Source organism: Rhinoderma darwinii, assembly GCF_050947455.1.
Source record: "Rhinoderma darwinii isolate aRhiDar2 chromosome 5 unlocalized genomic scaffold, aRhiDar2.hap1 SUPER_5_unloc_39, whole genome shotgun sequence".
Lineage (NCBI taxonomy): Eukaryota > Metazoa > Chordata > Amphibia > Anura > Rhinodermatidae > Rhinoderma > Rhinoderma darwinii.
This window is the reverse complement of record NW_027461797.1, coordinates 851,295-863,495: the sequence shown is the minus strand read 5'-3', so window position 1 is coordinate 863,495 and position 12,201 is coordinate 851,295. Positions and strand designations below refer to the sequence as shown.

The window sequence follows — 12,201 nt, the reverse complement described above, 5'->3', positions numbered from 1 at the left end:
CAAAAAAAAGACAGCCTGGCGGCCGGCTGTTGCAGTGTTGCCCTCTCAGGCAACACTGAGTGACTGACTGAGCCTCACCGTCTTATATAAAGTTCAGACGGAACTTTGCACGTGTCATAGTGGAGCCCTCAGGATTCCAGAGCCAGCTTTCTGACATCATAATGGGGCCTCAGAGATAAAAGCCTGGGCCCAGGCAGTGTTGGTCAGTGCTGCTCAGCAGGCAGCACTGGACTGGACTGGATTACAGCTGATACAAGGTGTGAAGGAACAAGGGGTGGCTGTGGGCATGCACTTGCTGCCGCTGCCAGTGTTTATCTGCATGGCAGCAGGGCATTTGGGCGTTGCCAGGAAGGCGTTTTTATGTAGATTCCTCCTCTTTCAGCACTGCATTGTGGTGCAAGCAAAAGAAGCAAATCCTGTCTGGCTTCCTCTCCGGCCTTTATTCACCTCCCGTGTAGCTGTGAGTGTGTGAGCCTGCAGGGCCCCATGGAATTGCCTAGAAGTAGGCTGAATCGCTGCAAGGGCTGAACAGCAGTATCGGGCAGGCTCGGGCAACGCGCGGCCCGTTCGGGTTATCGCTTCTCGGCCTTTTGGCTAAGATCAAGTGTAGTATCTGTTCTTATCAGTTTAATATCTGATACGTCCCCTATCTGGGGACCATATATTAAATGGATTTTTAGAACAGGGAGATGGAAATAGAGCTTGCTCTGTCCACTCCACGCATTGACCTGGTATTGCAGTATTTCCAGGACCGGTGCACCCTTTCCTTATGTGTTGACTAAAAGCAGATTCCAAAAGTGTTTTTTGTCTTTGCTATTGTTTCTGTCTTTCTGAAGGGATCTCCCCTTTTAATCCCATTATTTCAACACCTGTTGGACAATGCATGAGTGATAATGAGCTCATTGATTAAATGCAATTAATGAATAGATTGCCACCTCTTGTTGTGTGTCGTCTGTGTTTCTGTGTTTCCGGCATTTCACATTGGAGGCATTTCACATTGGAACACCTCATTCACCTTCCTTGTCTTCTCTCCGCCCTCCCTTTTAGGTAAGTTAAAGAGCTGCACCTGAGCCAGCCACTGATTGATTGATTGATTGATTGATTGATTGATTGATTGATGCAGCACAACAGTCAAATAGTGGAGTGGAGTAGGGGAACAGCAAACAGCCAATAAAGCAGCCCGCCCGCTCGCCTGCCCGCCACAATGGACCTACCTGTGTACACTAGATGGATGTGATGGAATGTACTGTCGTCCCTACATTTCAAGAAGAAGTAAGAATTGCAGTTGCAACAAAGCCTTGCTTGCCTACAAAGAGAGCAGCAATTTGGATTTGTTACTATGTTACCTAGAAGAATAACAAACTGTGCAAGGATGGAGGTTGTAGGAGCAAGGAGAAGTTGTCTGTAAAGTTGGTGGATGCCTATTTTCCATTTTGCAGTCCCTTGTCTCCCTCTTGTGGCCTCCTGGAGGCAACTAGCTGTGCAAAAAAAAGACAGCCTGGCGGCCGGCTGTTGCAGTGTTGCCCTCTCAGGCAACACTGAGTGACTGACTGAGCCTCACCGTCTTATATAAAGTTCAGACGGAACTTTGCACGTGTCATAGTGGAGCCCTCAGGATTCCAGAGCCAGCTTTCTGACATCATAATGGGGCCTCAGAGATAAAAGCCTGGGCCCAGGCAGTGTTGGTCAGTGCTGCTCAGCAGGCAGCACTGGACTGGACTGGATTACAGCTGATACAAGGTGTGAAGGAACAAGGGGTGGCTGTGGGCATGCACTTGCTGCCGCTGCCAGTGTTTATCTGCATGGCAGCAGGGCATTTGGGCGTTGCCAGGAAGGCGTTTTTATGTAGATTCCTCCTCTTTCAGCACTGCATTGTGGTGCAAGCAAAAGAAGCAAATCCTGTCTGGCTTCCTCTCCGGCCTTTATTCACCTCCCGTGTAGCTGTGAGTGTGTGAGCCTGCAGGGCCCCATGGAATTGCCTAGAAGTAGGCTGAATCGCTGCAAGGGCTGAACAGCAGTATCGGGCAGGCTCGGGCAACGCGCGGCCCGTTCGGGTTATCGCTTCTCGGCCTTTTGGCTAAGATCAAGTGTAGTATCTGTTCTTATCAGTTTAATATCTGATACGTCCCCTATCTGGGGACCATATATTAAATGGATTTTTAGAACAGGGAGATGGAAATAGAGCTTGCTCTGTCCACTCCACGCATTGACCTGGTATTGCAGTATTTCCAGGACCGGTGCACCCTTTCCTTATGTGTTGACTAAAAGCAGATTCCAAAAGTGTTTTTTGTCTTTGCTATTGTTTCTGTCTTTCTGAAGGGATCTCCCCTTTTAATCCCATTATTTCAACACCTGTTGGACAATGCATGAGTGATAATGAGCTCATTGATTAAATGCAATTAATGAATAGATTGCCACCTCTTGTTGTGTGTCGTCTGTGTTTCTGTGTTTCCGGCATTTCACATTGGAACACCTCATTCACCTTCCTTGTCTTCTCTCCGCCCTCCCTTTTAGGTAAGTTAAAGAGCTGCACCTGAGCCAGCCACTGATTGATTGATTGATTGATTGATTGATTGATTGATTGATTGATTGATTGATTGATTGATTGATTGATTGATGCAGCACAACAGTCAAATAGTGGAGTGGAGTAGGGGAACAGCAAACAGCCAATAAAGCAGCCCGCCCGCTCGCCTGCCCGCCACAATGGACCTACCTGTGTACACTAGATGGATGTGATGGAATGTACTGTCGTCCCTACATTTCAAGAAGAAGTAAGAATTGCAGTTGCAACAAAGCCTTGCTTGCCTACAAAGAGAGCAGCAATTTGGATTTGTTACTATGTTACCTAGAAGAATAACAAACTGTGCAAGGATGGAGGTTGTAGGAGCAAGGAGAAGTTGTCTGTAAAGTTGGTGGATGCCTATTTTCCATTTTGCAGTCCCTTGTCTCCCTCTTGTGGCCTCCTGGAGGCAACTAGCTGTGCAAAAAAAAGACAGCCTGGCGGCCGGCTGTTGCAGTGTTGCCCTCTCAGGCAACACTGAGTGACTGACTGAGCCTCACCGTCTTATATAAAGTTCAGACGGAACTTTGCACGTGTCATAGTGGAGCCCTCAGGATTCCAGAGCCAGCTTTCTGACATCATAATGGGGCCTCAGAGATAAAAGCCTGGGCCCAGGCAGTGTTGGTCAGTGCTGCTCAGCAGGCAGCACTGGACTGGACTGGATTACAGCTGATACAAGGTGTGAAGGAACAAGGGGTGGCTGTGGGCATGCACTTGCTGCCGCTGCCAGTGTTTATCTGCATGGCAGCAGGGCATTTGGGCGTTGCCAGGAAGGCGTTTTTATGTAGAATCCTCCTCTTTCAGCACTGCATTGTGGTGCAAGCAAAAGAAGCAAATCCTGTCTGGCTTCCTCTCCGGCCTTTATTCACCTCCCGTGTAGCTGTGAGTGTGTGAGCCTGCAGGGCCCCATGGAATTGCCTAGAAGTAGGCTGAATCGCTGCAAGGGCTGAACAGCAGTATCGGGCAGGCTCGGGCAACGCGCGGCCCGTTCGGGTTATCGCTTCTCGGCCTTTTGGCTAAGATCAAGTGTAGTATCTGTTCTTATCAGTTTAATATCTGATACGTCCCCTATCTGGGGACCATATATTAAATGGATTTTTAGAACAGGGAGATGGAAATAGAGCTTGCTCTGTCCACTCCACGCATTGACCTGGTATTGCAGTATTTCCAGGACCGGTGCACCCTTTCCTTATGTGTTGACTAAAAGCAGATTCCAAAAGTGTTTTTTGTCTTTGCTATTGTTTCTGTCTTTCTGAAGGGATCTCCCCTTTTAATCCCATTATTTCAACACCTGTTGGACAATGCATGAGTGATAATGAGCTCATTGATTAAATGCAATTAATGAATAGATTGCCACCTCTTGTTGTGTGTCGTCTGTGTTTCTGTGTTTCCGGCATTTCACATTGGAACACCTCATTCACCTTCCTTGTCTTCTCTCCGCCCTCCCTTTTAGGTAAGTTAAAGAGCTGCACCTGAGCCAGCCACTGATTGATTGATTGATTGATTGATTGATTGATTGATTGATTGATTGATTGATTGATGCAGCACAACAGTCAAATAGTGGAGTGGAGTAGGGGAACAGCAAACAGCCAATAAAGCAGCCCGCCCGCTCGCCTGCCCGCCACAATGGACCTACCTGTGTACACTAGATGGATGTGATGGAATGTACTGTCGTCCCTACATTTCAAGAAGAAGTAAGAATTGCAGTTGCAACAAAGCCTTGCTTGCCTACAAAGAGAGCAGCAATTTGGATTTGTTACTATGTTACCTAGAAGAATAACAAACTGTGCAAGGATGGAGGTTGTAGGAGCAAGGAGAAGTTGTCTGTAAAGTTGGTGGATGCCTATTTTCCATTTTGCAGTCCCTTGTCTCCCTCTTGTGGCCTCCTGGAGGCAACTAGCTGTGCAAAAAAAAGACAGCCTGGCGGCCGGCTGTTGCAGTGTTGCCCTCTCAGGCAACACTGAGTGACTGACTGAGCCTCACCGTCTTATATAAAGTTCAGACGGAACTTTGCACGTGTCATAGTGGAGCCCTCAGGATTCCAGAGCCAGCTTTCTGACATCATAATGGGGCCTCAGAGATAAAAGCCTGGGCCCAGGCAGTGTTGGTCAGTGCTGCTCAGCAGGCAGCACTGGACTGGACTGGATTACAGCTGATACAAGGTGTGAAGGAACAAGGGGTGGCTGTGGGCATGCACTTGCTGCCGCTGCCAGTGTTTATCTGCATGGCAGCAGGGCATTTGGGCGTTGCCAGGAAGGCGTTTTTATGTAGATTCCTCCTCTTTCAGCACTGCATTGTGGTGCAAGCAAAAGAAGCAAATCCTGTCTGGCTTCCTCTCCGGCCTTTATTCACCTCCCGTGTAGCTGTGAGTGTGTGAGCCTGCAGGGCCCCATGGAATTGCCTAGAAGTAGGCTGAATCGCTGCAAGGGCTGAACAGCAGTATCGGGCAGGTTCGGGCAACGCGCGGCCCGTTCGGGTTATCGCTTCTCGGCCTTTTGGCTAAGATCAAGTGTAGTATCTGTTCTTATCAGTTTAATATCTGATACGTCCCCTATCTGGGGACCATATATTAAATGGATTTTTAGAACAGGGAGATGGAAATAGAGCTTGCTCTGTCCACTCCACGCATTGACCTGGTATTGCAGTATTTCCAGGACCGGTGCACCCTTTCCTTATGTGTTGACTAAAAGCAGATTCCAAAAGTGTTTTTTGTCTTTGCTATTGTTTCTGTCTTTCTGAAGGGATCTCCCCTTTTAATCCCATTATTTCAACACCTGTTGGACAATGCATGAGTGATAATGAGCTCATTGATTAAATGCAATTAATGAATAGATTGCCACCTCTTGTTGTGTGTCGTCTGTGTTTCTGTGTTTCCGGCATTTCACATTGGAACACCTCATTCACCTTCCTTGTCTTCTCTCCGCCCTCCCTTTTAGGTAAGTTAAAGAGCTGCACCTGAGCCAGCCACTGATTGATTGATTGATTGATTGATTGATTGATTGATTGATTGATTGATTGATTGATTGATGCAGCACAACAGTCAAATAGTGGAGTGGAGTAGGGGAACAGCAAACAGCCAATAAAGCAGCCCGCCCGCTCGCCTGCCCGCCACAATGGACCTACCTGTGTACACTAGATGGATGTGATGGAATGTACTGTCGTCCCTACATTTCAAGAAGAAGTAAGAATTGCAGTTGCAACAAAGCCTTGCTTGCCTACAAAGAGAGCAGCAATTTGGATTTGTTACTATGTTACCTAGAAGAATAACAAACTGTGCAAGGATGGAGGTTGTAGGAGCAAGGAGAAGTTGTCTGTAAAGTTGGTGGATGCCTATTTTCCATTTTGCAGTCCCTTGTCTCCCTCTTGTGGCCTCCTGGAGGCAACTAGCTGTGCAAAAAAAAGACAGCCTGGCGGCCGGCTGTTGCAGTGTTGCCCTCTCAGGCAACACTGAGTGACTGACTGAGCCTCACCGTCTTATATAAAGTTCAGACGGAACTTTGCACGTGTCATAGTGGAGCCCTCAGGATTCCAGAGCCAGCTTTCTGACATCATAATGGGGCCTCAGAGATAAAAGCCTTGGCCCAGGCAGTGTTGGTCAGTGCTGCTCAGCAGGCAGCACTGGACTGGACTGGATTACAGCTGATACAAGGTGTGAAGGAACAAGGGGTGGCTGTGGGCATGCACTTGCTGCCGCTGCCAGTGTTTATCTGCATGGCAGCAGGGCATTTGGGCGTTGCCAGGAAGGCGTTTTTATGTAGATTCCTCCTCTTTCAGCACTGCATTGTGGTGCAAGCAAAAGAAGCAAATCCTGTCTGGCTTCCTCTCCGGCCTTTATTCACCTCCCGTGTAGCTGTGAGTGTGTGAGCCTGCAGGGCCCCATGGAATTGCCTAGAAGTAGGCTGAATCGCTGCAAGGGCTGAACAGCAGTATCGGGCAGGCTCGGGCAACGCGCGGCCCGTTCGGGTTATCGCTTCTCGGCCTTTTGGCTAAGATCAAGTGTAGTATCTGTTCTTATCAGTTTAATATCTGATACGTCCCCTATCTGGGGACCATATATTAAATGGATTTTTAGAACAGGGAGATGGAAATAGAGCTTGCTCTGTCCACTCCACGCATTGACCTGGTATTGCAGTATTTCCAGGACCGGTGCACCCTTTCCTTATGTGTTGACTAAAAGCAGATTCCAAAAGTGTTTTTTGTCTTTGCTATTGTTTCTGTCTTTCTGAAGGGATCTCCCCTTTTAATCCCATTATTTCAACACCTGTTGGACAATGCATGAGTGATAATGAGCTCATTGATTAAATGCAATTAATGAATAGATTGCCACCTCTTGTTGTGTGTCGTCTGTGTTTCTGTGTTTCCGGCATTTCACATTGGAACACCTCATTCACCTTCCTTGTCTTCTCTCCGCCCTCCCTTTTAGGTAAGTTAAAGAGCTGCACCTGAGCCAGCCACTGATTGATTGATTGATTGATTGATTGATTGATTGATTGATGCAGCACAACAGTCAAATAGTGGAGTGGAGTAGGGGAACAGCAAACAGCCAATAAAGCAGCCCGCCCGCTCGCCTGCCCGCCACAATGGACCTACCTGTGTACACTAGATGGATGTGATGGAATGTACTGTCGTCCCTACATTTCAAGAAGAAGTAAGAATTGCAGTTGCAACAAAGCCTTGCTTGCCTACAAAGAGAGCAGCAATTTGGATTTGTTACTATGTTACCTAGAAGAATAACAAACTGTGCAAGGATGGAGGTTGTAGGAGCAAGGAGAAGTTGTCTGTAAAGTTGGTGGATGCCTATTTTCCATTTTGCAGTCCCTTGTCTCCCTCTTGTGGCCTCCTGGAGGCAACTAGCTGTGCAAAAAAAAGACAGCCTGGCGGCCGGCTGTTGCAGTGTTGCCCTCTCAGGCAACACTGAGTGACTGACTGAGCCTCACCGTCTTATATAAAGTTCAGACGGAACTTTGCACGTGTCATAGTGGAGCCCTCAGGATTCCAGAGCCAGCTTTCTGACATCATAATGGGGCCTCAGAGATAAAAGCCTGGGCCCAGGCAGTGTTGGTCAGTGCTGCTCAGCAGGCAGCACTGGACTGGACTGGATTACAGCTGATACAAGGTGTGAAGGAACAAGGGGTGGCTGTGGGCATGCACTTGCTGCCGCTGCCAGTGTTTATCTGCATGGCAGCAGGGCATTTGGGCGTTGCCAGGAAGGCGTTTTTATGTAGATTCCTCCTCTTTCAGCACTGCATTGTGGTGCAAGCAAAAGAAGCAAATCCTGTCTGGCTTCCTCTCCGGCCTTTATTCACCTCCCGTGTAGCTGTGAGTGTGTGAGCCTGCAGGGCCCCATGGAATTGCCTAGAAGTAGGCTGAATCGCTGCAAGGGCTGAACAGCAGTATCGGGCAGGCTCGGGCAACGCGCGGCCCGTTCGGGTTATCGCTTCTCGGCCTTTTGGCTAAGATCAAGTGTAGTATCTGTTCTTATCAGTTTAATATCTGATACGTCCCCTATCTGGGGACCATATATTAAATGGATTTTTAGAACAGGGAGATGGAAATAGAGCTTGCTCTGTCCACTCCACGCATTGACCTGGTATTGCAGTATTTCCAGGACCGGTGCACCCTTTCCTTATGTGTTGACTAAAAGCAGATTCCAAAAGTGTTTTTTGTCTTTGCTATTGTTTCTGTCTTTCTGAAGGGATCTCCCCTTTTAATCCCATTATTTCAACACCTGTTGGACAATGCATGAGTGATAATGAGCTCATTGATTAAATGCAATTAATGAATAGATTGCCACCTCTTGTTGTGTGTCGTCTGTGTTTCTGTGTTTCCGGCATTTCACATTGGAACACCTCATTCACCTTCCTTGTCTTCTCTCCGCCCTCCCTTTTAGGTAAGTTAAAGAGCTGCACCTGAGCCAGCCACTGATTGATTGATTGATTGATTGATTGATTGATTGATTGATTGATTGATTGATTGATTGATGCAGCACAACAGTCAAATAGTGGAGTGGAGTAGGGGAACAGCAAACAGCCAATAAAGCAGCCCGCCCGCTCGCCTGCCCGCCACAATGGACCTACCTGTGTACACTAGATGGATGTGATGGAATGTACTGTCGTCCCTACATTTCAAGAAGAAGTAAGAATTGCAGTTGCAACAAAGCCTTGCTTGCCTACAAAGAGAGCAGCAATTTGGATTTGTTACTATGTTACCTAGAAGAATAACAAACTGTGCAAGGATGGAGGTTGTAGGAGCAAGGAGAAGTTGTCTGTAAAGTTGGTGGATGCCTATTTTCCATTTTGCAGTCCCTTGTCTCCCTCTTGTGGCCTCCTGGAGGCAACTAGCTGTGCAAAAAAAAGACAGCCTGGCGGCCGGCTGTTGCAGTGTTGCCCTCTCAGGCAACACTGTGTGACTGACTGAGCCTCACCGTCTTATATAAAGTTCAGACGGAACTTTGCACGTGTCATAGTGGAGCCCTCAGGATTCCAGAGCCAGCTTTCTGACATCATAATGGGGCCTCAGAGATAAAAGCCTGGGCCCAGGCAGTGTTGGTCAGTGCTGCTCAGCAGGCAGCACTGGACTGGACTGGATTACAGCTGATACAAGGTGTGAAGGAACAAGGGGTGGCTGTGGGCATGCACTTGCTGCCGCTGCCAGTGTTTATCTGCATGGCAGCAGGGCATTTGGGCGTTGCCAGGAAGGCGTTTTTATGTAGATTCCTCCTCTTTCAGCACTGCATTGTGGTGCAAGCAAAAGAAGCAAATCCTGTCTGGCTTCCTCTCCGGCCTTTATTCACCTCCCGTGTAGCTGTGAGTGTGTGAGCCTGCAGGGCCCCATGGAATTGCCTAGAAGTAGGCTGAATCGCTGCAAGGGCTGAACAGCAGTATCGGGCAGGCTCGGGCAACGCGCGGCCCGTTCGGGTTATCGCTTCTCGGCCTTTTGGCTAAGATCAAGTGTAGTATCTGTTCTTATCAGTTTAATATCTGATACGTCCCCTATCTGGGGACCATATATTAAATGGATTTTTAGAACAGGGAGATGGAAATAGAGCTTGCTCTGTCCACTCCACGCATTGACCTGGTATTGCAGTATTTCCAGGACCGGTGCACCCTTTCCTTATGTGTTGACTAAAAGCAGATTCCAAAAGTGTTTTTTGTCTTTGCTATTGTTTCTGTCTTTCTGAAGGGATCTCCCCTTTTAATCCCATTATTTCAACACCTGTTGGACAATGCATGAGTGATAATGAGCTCATTGATTAAATGCAATTAATGAATAGATTGCCACCTCTTGTTGTGTGTCGTCTGTGTTTCTGTGTTTCCGGCATTTCACATTGGAACACCTCATTCACCTTCCTTGTCTTCTCTCCGCCCTCCCTTTTAGGTAAGTTAAAGAGCTGCACCTGAGCCAGCCACTGATTGATTGATTGATTGATTGATTGATTGATTGATTGATTGATTGATGCAGCACAACAGTCAAATAGTGGAGTGGAGTAGGGGAACAGCAAACAGCCAATAAAGCAGCCCGCCCGCTCGCCTGCCCGCCACAATGGACCTACCTGTGTACACTAGATGGATGTGATGGAATGTACTGTCGTCCCTACATTTCAAGAAGAAGTAAGAATTGCAGTTGCAACAAAGCCTTGCTTGCCTACAAAGAGAGCAGCAATTTGGATTTGTTACTATGTTACCTAGAAGAATAACAAACTGTGCAAGGATGGAGGTTGTAGGAGCAAGGAGAAGTTGTCTGTAAAGTTGGTGGATGCCTATTTTCCATTTTGCAGTCCCTTGTCTCCCTCTTGTGGCCTCCTGGAGGCAACTAGCTGTGCAAAAAAAAGACAGCCTGGCGGCCGGCTGTTGCAGTGTTGCCCTCTCAGGCAACACTGAGTGACTGACTGAGCCTCACCGTCTTATATAAAGTTCAGACGGAACTTTGCACGTGTCATAGTGGAGCCCTCAGGATTCCAGAGCCAGCTTTCTGACATCATAATGGGGCCTCAGAGATAAAAGCCTGGGCCCAGGCAGTGTTGGTCAGTGCTGCTCAGCAGGCAGCACTGGACTGGACTGGATTACAGCTGATACAAGGTGTGAAGGAACAAGGGGTGGCTGTGGGCATGCACTTGCTGCCGCTGCCAGTGTTTATCTGCATGGCAGCAGGGCATTTGGGCGTTGCCAGGAAGGTGTTTTTATGTAGATTCCTCCTCTTTCAGCACTGCATTGTGGTGCAAGCAAAAGAAGCAAATCCTGTCTGGCTTCCTCTCCGGCCTTTATTCACCTCCCGTGTAGCTGTGAGTGTGTGAGCCTGCAGGGCCCCATGGAATTGCCTAGAAGTAGCCTGAATCGCTGCAAGGGCTGAACAGCAGTATCGGGCAGGCTCGGGCAACGCGCGGCCCGTTCGGGTTATCGCTTCTCGGCCTTTTGGCTAAGATCAAGTGTAGTATCTGTTCTTATCAGTTTAATATCTGATACGTCCCCTATCTGGGGACCATATATTAAATGGATTTTTAGAACAGGGAGATGGAAATAGAGCTTGCTCTGTCCACTCCACGCATTGACCTGGTATTGCAGTATTTCCAGGACCGGTGCACCCTTTCCTTATGTGTTGACTAAAAGCAGATTCCAAAAGTGTTTTTTGTCTTTGCTATTGTTTCTGTCTTTCTGAAGGGATCTCCCCTTTTAATCCCATTATTTCAACACCTGTTGGACAATGCATGAGTGATAATGAGCTCATTGATTAAATGCAATTAATGAATAGATTGCCACCTCTTGTTGTGTGTCGTCTGTGTTTCTGTGTTTCCGGCATTTCACATTGGAACACCTCATTCACCTTCCTTGTCTTCTCTCCGCCCTCCCTTTTAGGTAAGTTAAAGAGCTGCACCTGAGCCAGCCACTGATTGATTGATTGATTGATTGATTGATTGATTGATTGATTGATTGATTGATTGATTGATTGATGCAGCACAACAGTCAAATAGTGGAGTGGAGTAGGGGAACAGCAAACAGCCAATAAAGCAGCCCGCCCGCTCGCCTGCCCGCCACAATGGACCTACCTGTGTACACTAGATGGATGTGATGGAATGTACTGTCGTCCCTACATTTCAAGAAGAAGTAAGAATTGCAGTTGCAACAAAGCCTTGCTTGCCTACAAAGAGAGCAGCAATTTGGATTTGTTACTATGTTACCTAGAAGAATAACAAACTGTGCAAGGATGGAGGTTGTAGGAGCAAGGAGAAGTTGTCTGTAAAGTTGGTGGATGCCTATTTTCCATTTTGCAGTCCCTTGTCTCCCTCTTGTGGCCTCCTGGAGGCAACTAGCTGTGCAAAAAAAAGACAGCCTGGCGGCCGGCTGTTGCAGTGTTGCCCTCTCAGGCAACACTGAGTAACTGACTGAGCCTCACCGTCTTATATAAAGTTCAGACGGAACTTTGCACGTGTCATAGTGGAGCCCTCAGGATTCCAGAGCCAGCTTTCTGACATCATAATGGGGCCTCAGAGATAAAAGCCTGGGCCCAGGCAGTGTTGGTCAGTGCTGCTCAGCAGGCAGCACTGGACTGGACTGGATTACAGCTGATACAAGGTGTGAAGGAACAAGGGGTGGCTGTGGGCATGCACTTGCTGCCGCTGCCAGTGTTTATCTGCATGGCAGCAG

General features: G+C 47.9%; 8 non-coding genes across 8 annotated transcripts; all 8 read left to right on the top strand.

Annotated features, from left to right (window-relative positions):
* Positions 1-574: 574 nt before the first annotated feature.
* Positions 575-765, top strand: LOC142692685 (U2 spliceosomal RNA). The gene has a single exon (XR_012861107.1). It is a non-coding gene; the product is annotated as a U2 spliceosomal RNA (small nuclear RNA).
* Positions 766-2,057: 1,292 nt separating this feature from the next.
* On the top strand, positions 2,058-2,248 carry LOC142692684 (U2 spliceosomal RNA). Its single transcript, XR_012861106.1, has one exon. It is a non-coding gene; the product is annotated as a U2 spliceosomal RNA (small nuclear RNA).
* A 1,308-nt stretch (positions 2,249-3,556) lies between these two features.
* On the top strand, positions 3,557-3,747 carry LOC142692683 (U2 spliceosomal RNA). The gene has a single exon (XR_012861105.1). It is a non-coding gene; the product is annotated as a U2 spliceosomal RNA (small nuclear RNA).
* A 1,292-nt stretch (positions 3,748-5,039) lies between these two features.
* Positions 5,040-5,230, top strand: LOC142692681 (U2 spliceosomal RNA). The gene has a single exon (XR_012861103.1). It is a non-coding gene; the product is annotated as a U2 spliceosomal RNA (small nuclear RNA).
* A 1,296-nt stretch (positions 5,231-6,526) lies between these two features.
* On the top strand, positions 6,527-6,717 carry LOC142692680 (U2 spliceosomal RNA). Its single transcript, XR_012861102.1, has one exon. It is a non-coding gene; the product is annotated as a U2 spliceosomal RNA (small nuclear RNA).
* Positions 6,718-7,993: 1,276 nt separating this feature from the next.
* LOC142692679 (U2 spliceosomal RNA) lies at positions 7,994-8,184 on the top strand. The gene has a single exon (XR_012861101.1). It is a non-coding gene; the product is annotated as a U2 spliceosomal RNA (small nuclear RNA).
* Positions 8,185-9,480: 1,296 nt separating this feature from the next.
* Positions 9,481-9,671, top strand: LOC142692678 (U2 spliceosomal RNA). The gene has a single exon (XR_012861100.1). It is a non-coding gene; the product is annotated as a U2 spliceosomal RNA (small nuclear RNA).
* A 1,284-nt stretch (positions 9,672-10,955) lies between these two features.
* Positions 10,956-11,146, top strand: LOC142692677 (U2 spliceosomal RNA). The gene has a single exon (XR_012861099.1). It is a non-coding gene; the product is annotated as a U2 spliceosomal RNA (small nuclear RNA).
* Positions 11,147-12,201: the final 1,055 nt, after the last annotated feature.